Here is a 10,691-nt window from a genome sequence, read left to right as displayed (position 1 = left end):
CGGGCCGAGCCGGGCCGAGCTTCCAGCCTTCCCGCCGGGCAGCCGGACCGCCGTCCTGCCGCCGGAGCCGAAGGCTGGCTCGGGGAGAGCAGGGCCGGCCGGCTCCGGGAGGCGCACGGCGGGCTGTGCTCCCGCTCCCGGCGCCGGGACTTGTTGCACGGCGGCCGTGCGAGGAGCCCGCCCTTGCCCCGCGGAGTTACTCCGACCCCCGGGTACCGCCGACCTCGCCGCCTCTCTGCAGCTCGCCATCCCCGAGCGTCCCAGGAGCGCTGCCAGAGCCGGGGTGCAGAGAGGCGGCGAGGGGACAGAGGTGGGACACTTTCTCAGCTCCCGTTTCACCGAGAGGCTGCCGAGCTCTCCCACTCCTGTTGGGAATTGTGAGGTGAGAGCTGCTAGAGCAGCCAAAGGATGGTGAGAGGTGCGCATCTGGGGAGAAGGGAAAGACTATTTCTCCTGCCGATGGAAGCTGGGGCGGGCAATGGCACCAGAGAGCAGGGGCGGCAGGTGCTGTCCTTCGGTCTCTGCTCTTTTCGTCTGTCGCTCGTGTGAGGTGTTGATGCACCACAGCTGACTTTCCCCTTTTTGGTTGTGATCCTAGGGGAATGTGGTGTTCAGCCCAGTCCCAAACACACTGTCCCCATCCTCCTGCACTTCATATTTCATCCTTGTGTCTTTCTATCTCAGGTTATGGGTGATTCCTCTTGTGCTGATACCACAATTGTGTCACAGGGCTGCATGACTCTTGGCCGCACTGGAATCCCAATGACTTTCTGCTCTTTTCTCCCCATGAGAGCGGTGCATCCACAACACAGAAGGAAGCCTTGAATCAGGACAAGCCTGGTCCTGCCTAGCACTGAGGGAGACTGTCCAGAGGACTGGGAAAGTTGCTCAGGGAGATCTCAGAAAGCAAAGAAACTGGTGGATCAGGGAGTACAGACAAATTCATTCCAAATCTGCTTCCAGGGAGGCAAGGAAAAGTTCACCTCCTTGAGTAATGTGGAAAGCAACAGGGAAGGAGATGCTACATTAGCAAGGTCTGAAGGCCAAAAGAAAGAGGATTAAATGGCAGCAGGGCCCAAATCTGGCCCCAGGCATCACCTGCTCTAGAGACGCAGATCTCTGGCCCTGCAGCAGCCACAGTTGTTTGTGTTGTAAACTCCAAGTCACCTCAAAAACACTGCAAAGGCTCATCAGACTGCATCCACAGGTTTCAGATGCACCTGAGAGAGGCTGCTCTGAATGTGAACAGGGCTTTCCCTCCCATGTACAGCATCAGGTTCTGCCAAGAGAAAAAAAGAGAGGAGCTCAAACAACCCACTTCTCCACCCACAACTCCACTAACATAACCCAGATACCCAAAGCTGGCTCTGCATGAGGGCTAGGGCTGCAGTTGCTGAGGAGAGAGCAAACCATCAGCCCTTCCCCGTTCCTTGGGCTGTGCCTGGTGTTGCTTTGTAAACCTGTACTGGCTGAGGTTTGTCCTCTGTCTCTTCAGAGCCTTTTCTGTGGTTTCAGTGATGGACACAGATATCTCAGCCCTGAAAGAGAAGGCAGGATACATCTTACAAGAGTATAGGGAAGAGCTCTCTCCCTCCTCCAGCTTTTCACTGCAGGTTCTATCAAAGCTGTTTCCATGGTCAAAGTAGTTCAGCTCCCAAAAGGTGGGAAATTATAGTTATCATTTAGTATTTGTAATGATTACCATTATCACCATTTAACATTTACCATTATTGTCCTGGGTTTTGATGGAGTAGAGTTAATTTTCTTCATAGTATCTGGTATAGTGCTGTGTTTGGGATTTAGGATGAGAATAATGTTGATAACACACTGATGTTTTAGTTGTTGCTGAGCAGTGCTTACACTAAGTCAAGGATTTTTCAGCTTCTCATACTGCCCTGCCAGAGAGTAGGCTGGGGATGTGCAAGAAGTTGGGAGGAAATGCTGCTGGGACAACTGACCCAAACTGGCCATAGATATATCCCATATATTCTGGCATCATGCTGAACAAAAAGCTGGGGGGGAGATGGCTGGAGGACTGGCTGGGCATCAGTCAGTTGGTGGTGAGCAATTGTCCATCACTTTCACTGTACATTCTTTTATCATTATATTATTTTCCCTTCATTTTCTGTTTCTTTTAGATGCCTTTATCTCAGGCCACAAGTTTTACCCTTTGTTTTGATTCTCTCCCCCACTCCACTGTGCTGGCACCGAATGAACGGCTGTATGGTGTTTAGCTGTCTGTTGGGTTAAACAGATTTTGTTTATTAAGCAGTCCTGCATATACAGAAGATGCTAATACAGCAATGAAATTTACCATCTCCTTGTACTGCCTTGGAAGTACAAATAGTTGTCAATCCTGCTACAGGAAATGGCATGTCTTCCCTTTCGAGTGTATCTCCTTCACGACTCTGGACTCTGATTGCTGTTACATGGTGACATTTCTCAGCATTGTACCATGGTCTCTTGCCAGGTATCTTTTCTTTTCTTGGAGTCTTAGCAGCAATAAAAATCCAATGTGTGACCCATCTTCAAGTACAGCACTCCTTCTGCCTTTATCTTGCTTGTCTCCTCTGCTCTTTGGATAGGGAGCCAAAAGGTCTTCAGTGAACAAAAGAAAAAAAGAAAAAAGTGAAGAAGGTCAGGTGAGGAAAAAATTTAAGCTGCCAGAGGTGTACAGATACAGCAGCAGATTATATGGAAGTGAAGTTTTCATCTGTTTCTCTCAATGGGAAGCATGTGGGTAAGATCAGGAAAATCTGACATACCTGTCTTCTTGGAAAGGTGATAAGGAAGGGAAGGATGGAGCTATTTTCTCCTGGGAGGAGGAGTTGCTCTTGCCTTGGGATACTTGAGAAGCTGTCTCCACTCCCCTCCTTTGGTGCATGTGCCAGGTGAGATCCAGAGATGTCGCTTTGTGCCCTAGGCAGCCTATGCAGGGATCTAAGTACAGCAGCACCCTTGCAGCATAAATACATCCAGGGTTTAGTTCTTTCAAATCACCCCAGAAATCTAAGGTGCCTTCCCTTCTTTGTAGGTCACAGTCCATGTTTTTGTGGCCCCACCACAAATCCCTTTCTGTATCCCTCTGCAGGCAGCTGGGTGGGCAGCATCACTGTGAAAGCTGCTGGAAGGACCATGCTGCTCTTTGGCTGTCCTACCACACTCCCAGTCTGTGACATGGCTGTGCTTGGTGCCCAGCTCGGCCTGCTCCCTGGCTGGAAATGTACTTAACAACCTCCTTTGTGGTATTGAGTTTTCCTTGCAAAGCCCCTGCCCCATGGATGTTCCTGGGAGGGCCCTGCACTGTACAACCAGCAGTAGTGGCTTAGGCCTTCCTCTTGTCCTGCCTGGGCCATCTCACTGTGCTGGTTTTGGCAGGTAATTTTCTTCATGGGAGCTGGCATAGATATGTGTTTTGGATTTGTGCTGGAAACAGTGTTGATAACACAGGGATGTTTTCATTACTGCTGAGCAGCGTTTACACAAAGTCAAGGCCTTTTCAGCCTCACACCCCATCCCACCAGAGAGGGGGTGGGGGTGTGGGAGGAGTTGGGAGGGGGCACAGCTGGGACAGTTGACCCCAACAGACTAAAGGGATATTCCAGACCATATGGCATCACATAAAGCTGGGAAAGAAGGAGGAAGGGGAGGATGTTTGGAGCGATGGCGTTTGCCTTCCCAAGTCACTGTTACGTGCGATGCAGCCCTGCTCTCCTGGGGATGGCTGAACACCTGCCTGCCCATGAGAAGCAGAGAATGAATCCCTTGTTTTGCTTTGCTCACGTGCATGGCTTTTGCTTCACCTGTTAAACTGTCTTTATCTCAGCCCATGAATTTTCTCAATTTTACTCTTCCCATTCCCATCTGCATTCCACTGTGTGGGAGCAGGCAAGTGGCTGCGTGGGGCTGAGATGCCAACTGGGGCTAAACCTCCCCACACACCCACTGTAGCTGATCCCGATGGCTGAGGATACTTTGCGGCAGCTGCCCTGGCAGCCACCATGGATGCCAAAGGGCCAGGTGCCTTCCAGGGCCACAGGACCATGCTGAGAGCCCCAGCCAACTAAAAAAATCCACAACCAAAACAAAAATACATCACAGTTTGCTGCTGTGAATTTTCTCCAGGTGAATCAAAAAAAGGCTTTTTTCCCAAAATGTGGAAATCCAAGGCACAGAAAGATGACCTGGTGAAGTCTGTCCTGTGAGCGCTCCCTCTCTGCTGGTGCAAGAGGGATTTCCTCGTGCTCATGTATCATCTGTAAAGCAAAGCCAGCTTCTGGCTGCAGCTGGGGATGACTTTCCCTGAGCTGCTGGCACTGTATGATCCCTCTCTGCATGCTGGGTTGTCCCACAGTGAATGTACCATTTACCTCTACTGGCTTTTGGGCTTGAGCAGATCCCAGCCCATCCCTCACGTGGGGTAATTTACCCAGCAAAGCTTTGGGGAAGACCCATGTTCCCCACAGATGCCGGTGAAAAAGTGGTGAGTTTCTCCCTTGTGTGTGGGCATGCTTGGTTAAGTAAGTTAATGGCTGCAAGCAACAGCAACCATGTAGCTCTGTTTCCACGTGTGCGTCTGATAACTGCACACCAGCATTGTGCAGAATAGCAGGGAAAATTACACCTAAGAAAGATAACTGGGGAAAGAGTATCGCTGTAAGTCATGGCACTTCTCCTCAATACTTGTATTGTACTTGTATGGGTGGAACAAGCCTGAGTTCACTTGCAGCAATGAAATGCCCCATTAATCACGTATGCCTTTGAAAGGGATATGTCAGGCTTGGCTTATACGCCTACATTGGTACCTGATCCCATCTAGACAATGCCAGACAAGCACTTAACAAAGCGGCTCTAGTTAGTAACTTGACTTATTTGTTAGTTTGCTAGTTAGATATAAATCAAAGTGTCGTAATAAGCCAATGATGTAGCAACAGCTGCAATCTAATTTAGAGAGAGACAGCCTCATTTTAGTTTTCCTGACACGAACACAAAAGACAGTATCAATACTGAAGCCGGCAGAGACACAGCTGTATAAAACAAGTGAAAGGTCCAAATAAGAGGGCAAATAAATATATTATAAACCCAATAAAAGAAAACTTTAAATGAGATTGGTATATACTTTAACAGTTTTAATTTGTCAGCAAAAGAATTCTGACTACAAGGAATAAATACATCTTGGAGCTATGCTGTGACATTTAAAAACAATTTTATCGGTGTAGTAAACAAATAGCTCTGGCTACATCCTAAGTACTTGTGCGTGCATAGGAAAGAATTGCCTCAGCTATGAGCGTGATTGATTGTCCTTTGAATGTAATAATTTCTGTGGTAGACTGGCCTCCCAAATTTTGCTGCAGAAGCCTCTTAACAAGCTGACCTTTGAGGCAATTGCAAAAAGTACTGTTAGTGGCAGCAAAGAATGCTCTTACAAAGGGCTGTATTTCTGGCTGGCAATGTAATGGCTCAGCTCCATTGATTTCAATTTATCTATATCTCTTGATTTGGGCTGGAGACCAGATCTATGGTATCTATTTTGGGAAATGAATTTAGAAACAACAAAAATAAATACTTCCAGATGCAGCACTGAATCAGCATATCACATTCAGTGCTGCTTGAAAGTATTGAGTCAGTTGGTGCAGAGAGATTTTAATAAGTACAGTTCGATGACTGACTAAGAAATTTATAGACAGGCTTGCTTTATCTCTTGCTTCATAAAATATAGGTCACAGAAGTATCCTTGCAGGTAGAGCAATTAGTGGCAAGTCCAAGCAGAGGAGAGCACGATATCCATCACTCTGCAATTAGCTAAATGTATTATGAGGTTGGTTGGGGTTTTCTGCCTTTTGAGATTTCAGACATTGATGAGAGCAAGATGGTGAGCTTGCAAAAACAGTGGCCTGAGCCTGTGTAACAAAATCCAGCACTCTTACCTCTCAGAAAAGTGGAAAGAAGAGGTCTGCCATGTTCCTCTGGAAAATGAATTAATCCAGCAGCTATTTACACTTGTCCTGCCTGAACAGAAAATGTAGTCCAGTGAAAACATACCACTGAGCCAGATTCTGATCCGGCAGTCTTCCCTCATGAATATGAAATAAGTAGTAGTTTAACCAACTTCAACAGGATTGCTGGGATGCATAAGAGCTGAAAATACGACGTGAACAATCGAAGTTTTAGGCAGCCTATCTGACTGGAAGAGTCCTGTCAGTCCTCAACTAAGATTTCACCATTAAAATTCAATGCATATCCTTGAACTTGCAATGCATTTTGGTGGTTTGCTCTCATTTTTGGTGGTTTACTCATTTTGCTGCCTGGAGTGCTTTCTGCAGTGTGGGGCACTCAGGTACTACCAACCCAGGGATTCTGAGCTCTAAGTCCTCTTAAAAGAGACTTCAGATGTTTTTACTCGTGCCCTCACATGATTTTGCCAGATACTATTTTGCTGCAATTGTCACAAAAAACATTTTATCACCATAAATATTAGGGAATGATGTGCTTGTATATAGGAGATGATATTTCTCTGGTGAGATGTGATCCACTATCTCTATGTCCCTCTTTTTCATGAAGCATGGCTCTTTTAATGAAATATAAATCAAGAGAATGTGTTATGGGTATCCCAGGACAGAGTTTTATCTTGTGACTTCATTCTTCATGCTGCAATAAGTATTGAAGCACTGAATCAAAAACGCCGAGGGTTGGCATGGATGCCAATCCACCATGGAATGATAATTGTGGATTAATAATAACTAGTAATACCTACCTTAACTGCTTTTCATAATTACTCTCTTCTGTGGCAGCGCTGACTCTGGTAGGCAAAGCAGTGTGGCAGACCACTTAGCAAAAGCAGTAGAAATCCAGTGTACAGATTATTGTTCAACAATGTTTTTATTCCAACTACAAGTGCAGAGATTATTCTCCATAGTAAATCATGACGTTTAGGAAATCCCAAGAGTGATCCAAGTACTGTAATTTGGCTGCGAATACACATGGGAAGTTACTTCAAACCTACTGTGTGTTTGATAAAGCAGAGTTGCAATGTCAGGAGCATGTGTTTGACTCTTATTTAAATTTTCTATATATTGCCATTACAGTCAGTGTTGCCTGATGTTGCCCAAATCCAGATAGCCCTTTTTCTAGCATAAGGTTGATGTGATTCACAACCTGACAGACAAACAGAGGAAATGTGATCTTCTTCTGTTCTTTTTACTGTACACCTGGTAAGCACACTGTAGCTGGTAGAATACTTTCCATCACATCCAGTAGCTTTTCTTCTATTGAAAATCATAAGCAAAATTACTACTAAAGGAAGAAGAGTTTTGGTCTTGGGAATCCCACCAATTTGACTGATAACCAGGGCCAATCATGCTAAGGGAATAAAGGGTGGGACAGCTAAGCTTCCTCAGGAATACCATTGTCCCTGGTATCGGTGTTCCTCCCATGCCAGAAAAGAACAAATGCTAATTTACATGTGCATTTCCAGGACAGTTGAAGAAGTGAGGCCTCCCCTGAAGAGATGCCATATGGAGAAAGCTGTGTTTGAACGTATTTGCAATTGCACTGCTTGACCTCCAGCTCATTTCAGTGCATTGTGCCTTTGCAAGGTGCGTCCAACCTTACTTGCCTGCCCTTATGGTTTCTTAAAACTCCTCTGCAAATGGGGAAGGTCTTAGGTTCTACATCTGCCTTCTGGGGCTGAGGACACTGCTGCTCTGCAACTGTTTGTCCCCTGTGGTGAAGGCCACCTAGAACATATGGCACCCACTGGTGTGGGTGTATCTTGAAGTGTGGAGCCCAGTGTTTCAGTTTTAACTAAGACTTTTAACTCAGTTTCAGTTTCAGTTTTAAGTCAAAGTGTTCTAGTTCTCTTGGAAACCAAATCACTTGTAATAGACCTAATCTAATAGTGAACAACCCCTGCTTCAGACTGATTTATGATTAGGTTGCAGCTACTTGTGCCCTTTTCCCTTTCCAAGAGCAGGTGTAAGCAGGCTTGGGGAACTTGGTGAGTAAAAAGCAGGCTGGTGACATTTTTGACATCAGTTTGAACTTGGTCTTCATTTCTCTCTGTCTTTCAGGAAATGCCTTGGGAAGGCCAGTGGGCTGGGCAACACTCAAACAATGAGGTTCTTTGAGTAATGTAGATAAACCCCATTTTAGATACAGTGAGACAAAATAGTCTGACAGAAGTGCTGCACATGCCGTTACCCAGCAATGGAGTTTCCAGAGTTTGTTTCGAAGTTTTAGGGCTACGTAGCTTCCTGGCATCCATTTCTCATGCCCTCCTTTTAGTCAGATGGCTGCAGCAGATCTACATGAGTGAACTGGATTTCTTCAGCTTATTTTGGGAAGCCAAACTGCCTGAGTGGCAGCAGGTAAGCACTAACACTGCAGCAGAACCACTTGCTCTCCCGCGAATTTGGCTCCTTTGCCATGCAAAAGCCTCTGGGGAAGAGCAGACTATACTTGCTGTCTAGGTGATTAGATGATGGTTTCTTGTATGCAAACGGCAATTCATGTCAGGCTGAACAACCTTTCCCAACGCTTCCTAGGGAAAAACAGGGCTCTAGTTTTCAGCACCATGGTGCTCACAGGAATCTGCTAGTCCCCACCTCACAACCTGCCCAGCCAGTGTAACAGAAGGTGAAGTCATAGGTGAGAGTAGGCATATTTTTTCCATTTTGCCCCAAAACTGTGCTATTAAGAGAGATCAGTCTGACAGGAGTGGGAACTTCCCAGTTGCTGCTCTCCAGTGTGAGAGCAAGGCTGGAAGAGGCTGTCTGTATATGGATGTGGATCTGCTGGAATCCAAGCTGTGGAGAGAGTTTCCTGCACATTTTCCTGTTCTGGTTTTGGAGTATGCGAGGAAGTTTTGTGGGGAAGGGCAGGTTCAATGACTGAGCCAGGGATATTGGGCAGTGCTCTGAGGGTGGGAGCAAGAGCAGTGCCTGTGAATAGCCACAGTTTACAGCAGTGCAGGTTTGACTCTCTGTCCATGCAAACAGGCCTTGAAGTGCAAAGAAGGGTGCCCCTTAAGGAGCACAGCAGCATCACTGTGGGAAACACACATGTGTTTGTTCCTCCTTTTCCTGCCTGGAATATGAGCCCCACTGCACTGGGCATAGCAAAACGTACACAAGCCTGTTTGCAAAAAAAATCTTGAATTGGCTTAAATGCAGATTTTGGTGGCAAGAGCACAGAGAATAAGGCCTGCCCCTCTCAGGGTTGAGCTGCTGTTGGAGCATTTGAGGCTGAGAAACCTTGACCAGCCTAGCACATTGCTGTGTAGCAGGCATGGCAAATGCCATGTAAAAAGAAGTTCCCTGAAAGGCTTTCAGAAGTCAGAGCTGCTATACAACAGCCTGGAGCTTGTTAGCTCCCTTGCTACATCTGCCTTGAGATGAACAAGAGCCCCCATCAACGCCATTTCGCCCTTCTGTACCTCAGGCCTGGCGCCCACCCCACCTGCTCAGGACAGGCTTCCAGACAGACAGACAGACAAGGATGCACTTGCTCTTCCCCCACACTTCTTTTTCTCCCCTTTTTCCTCCATGGCTTTTTGCTTTTAAAGGTTGCTGCTGACAAATCTCATCTATTTGGTGCAAATTGTCAGTGAGAAACTTCCGCTCGAAACTCTTTTGGGACAAAACTGCCTCTTTGAAAGGGTAAATCCCGTTGCATGAAGGTCTGAACAATGGCCAAATGTGTTGCTGCTACTGCTGCCGCTGCTGCTGAGGCCGGGGCTGTGACAAAGAGCGGATTAATTGGTGCCGCGGCTGACTGGTTCGAGATGGCTCCACTCAGCCCGCGCTGCGGGGAGCCCCATTGACTGGGCCCCGAGTCCCACTTTTCACAAACTCCAAACAAAAGTCAATTTCTTTTTTATAAGGCGAGGGAAGAAAAAAAAATCAGTTCATGTTTGAGCTCGGGAAGTTGACTTGTTGGATTATAGGGGCGTCATGCTCTCTCTGTCTGTCTCTCCCATGCTTTTAAAGTTGCTTCTTCCCACTAAGAGAAGAGTGAAGAGGGGAAAAATGGAAGCAAAAGTGAGCCATTCTTATCAATGTGAGCATGAGAGTGGGCTCTGGGAATAGAAAGCTACCAAGGACCCTGAACTCTGTGACTGTGCTGTGAACCAAGCAGGAGCTCTTCTTTAGTGAGTTAAACTTCTTCAGCCATCAGATGCTGTTCTGAAAGGTGTCCTGCACAACATTCAGTCCTTAGGTAGACAGTCCTGTCAGGGAATGAGACTCAGTCATCACGGTCAAAGTCAGCATATGGGACCATATGGGACTTCATGACTGGCAAAGTCTCCTGCCTTCTCCTGTCAGGGAAGATTTTCTCATGTGGAAGTGAGCAACACAAATAGATCTCTTGTTTCCTCCTTGAATAACCTTTGACTTCCTCTGACTCTAAGAAGGTCAAAACAAGGAAATGTAGAATGAGGTTCCAAGGAGATATATCCCATGCACTCAGAAAAACTATAATATATATAGGAACAATCAGAGAGAGAGAGAGGAAAAAGAAAGAAAACTAGGGGATTACTCTTGTGCATACAGATCTTAATAGCCATTACCAAGTTGGCACAGTTTCTGCAGCTGAGGTTATACTGAAGCATTTTGGGAAGTTAATCCCTGTAATTGGTTTGATAATCTTGTGGTATTTAAGGTATCACTTAATCAATATTTTAGCTTTTTCTT

This window comes from Corvus moneduloides, chromosome 3, assembly GCF_009650955.1.
Source record: "Corvus moneduloides isolate bCorMon1 chromosome 3, bCorMon1.pri, whole genome shotgun sequence".
Lineage (NCBI taxonomy): Eukaryota > Metazoa > Chordata > Aves > Passeriformes > Corvidae > Corvus > Corvus moneduloides.
This window is presented reverse-complemented; position numbering follows the sequence as displayed.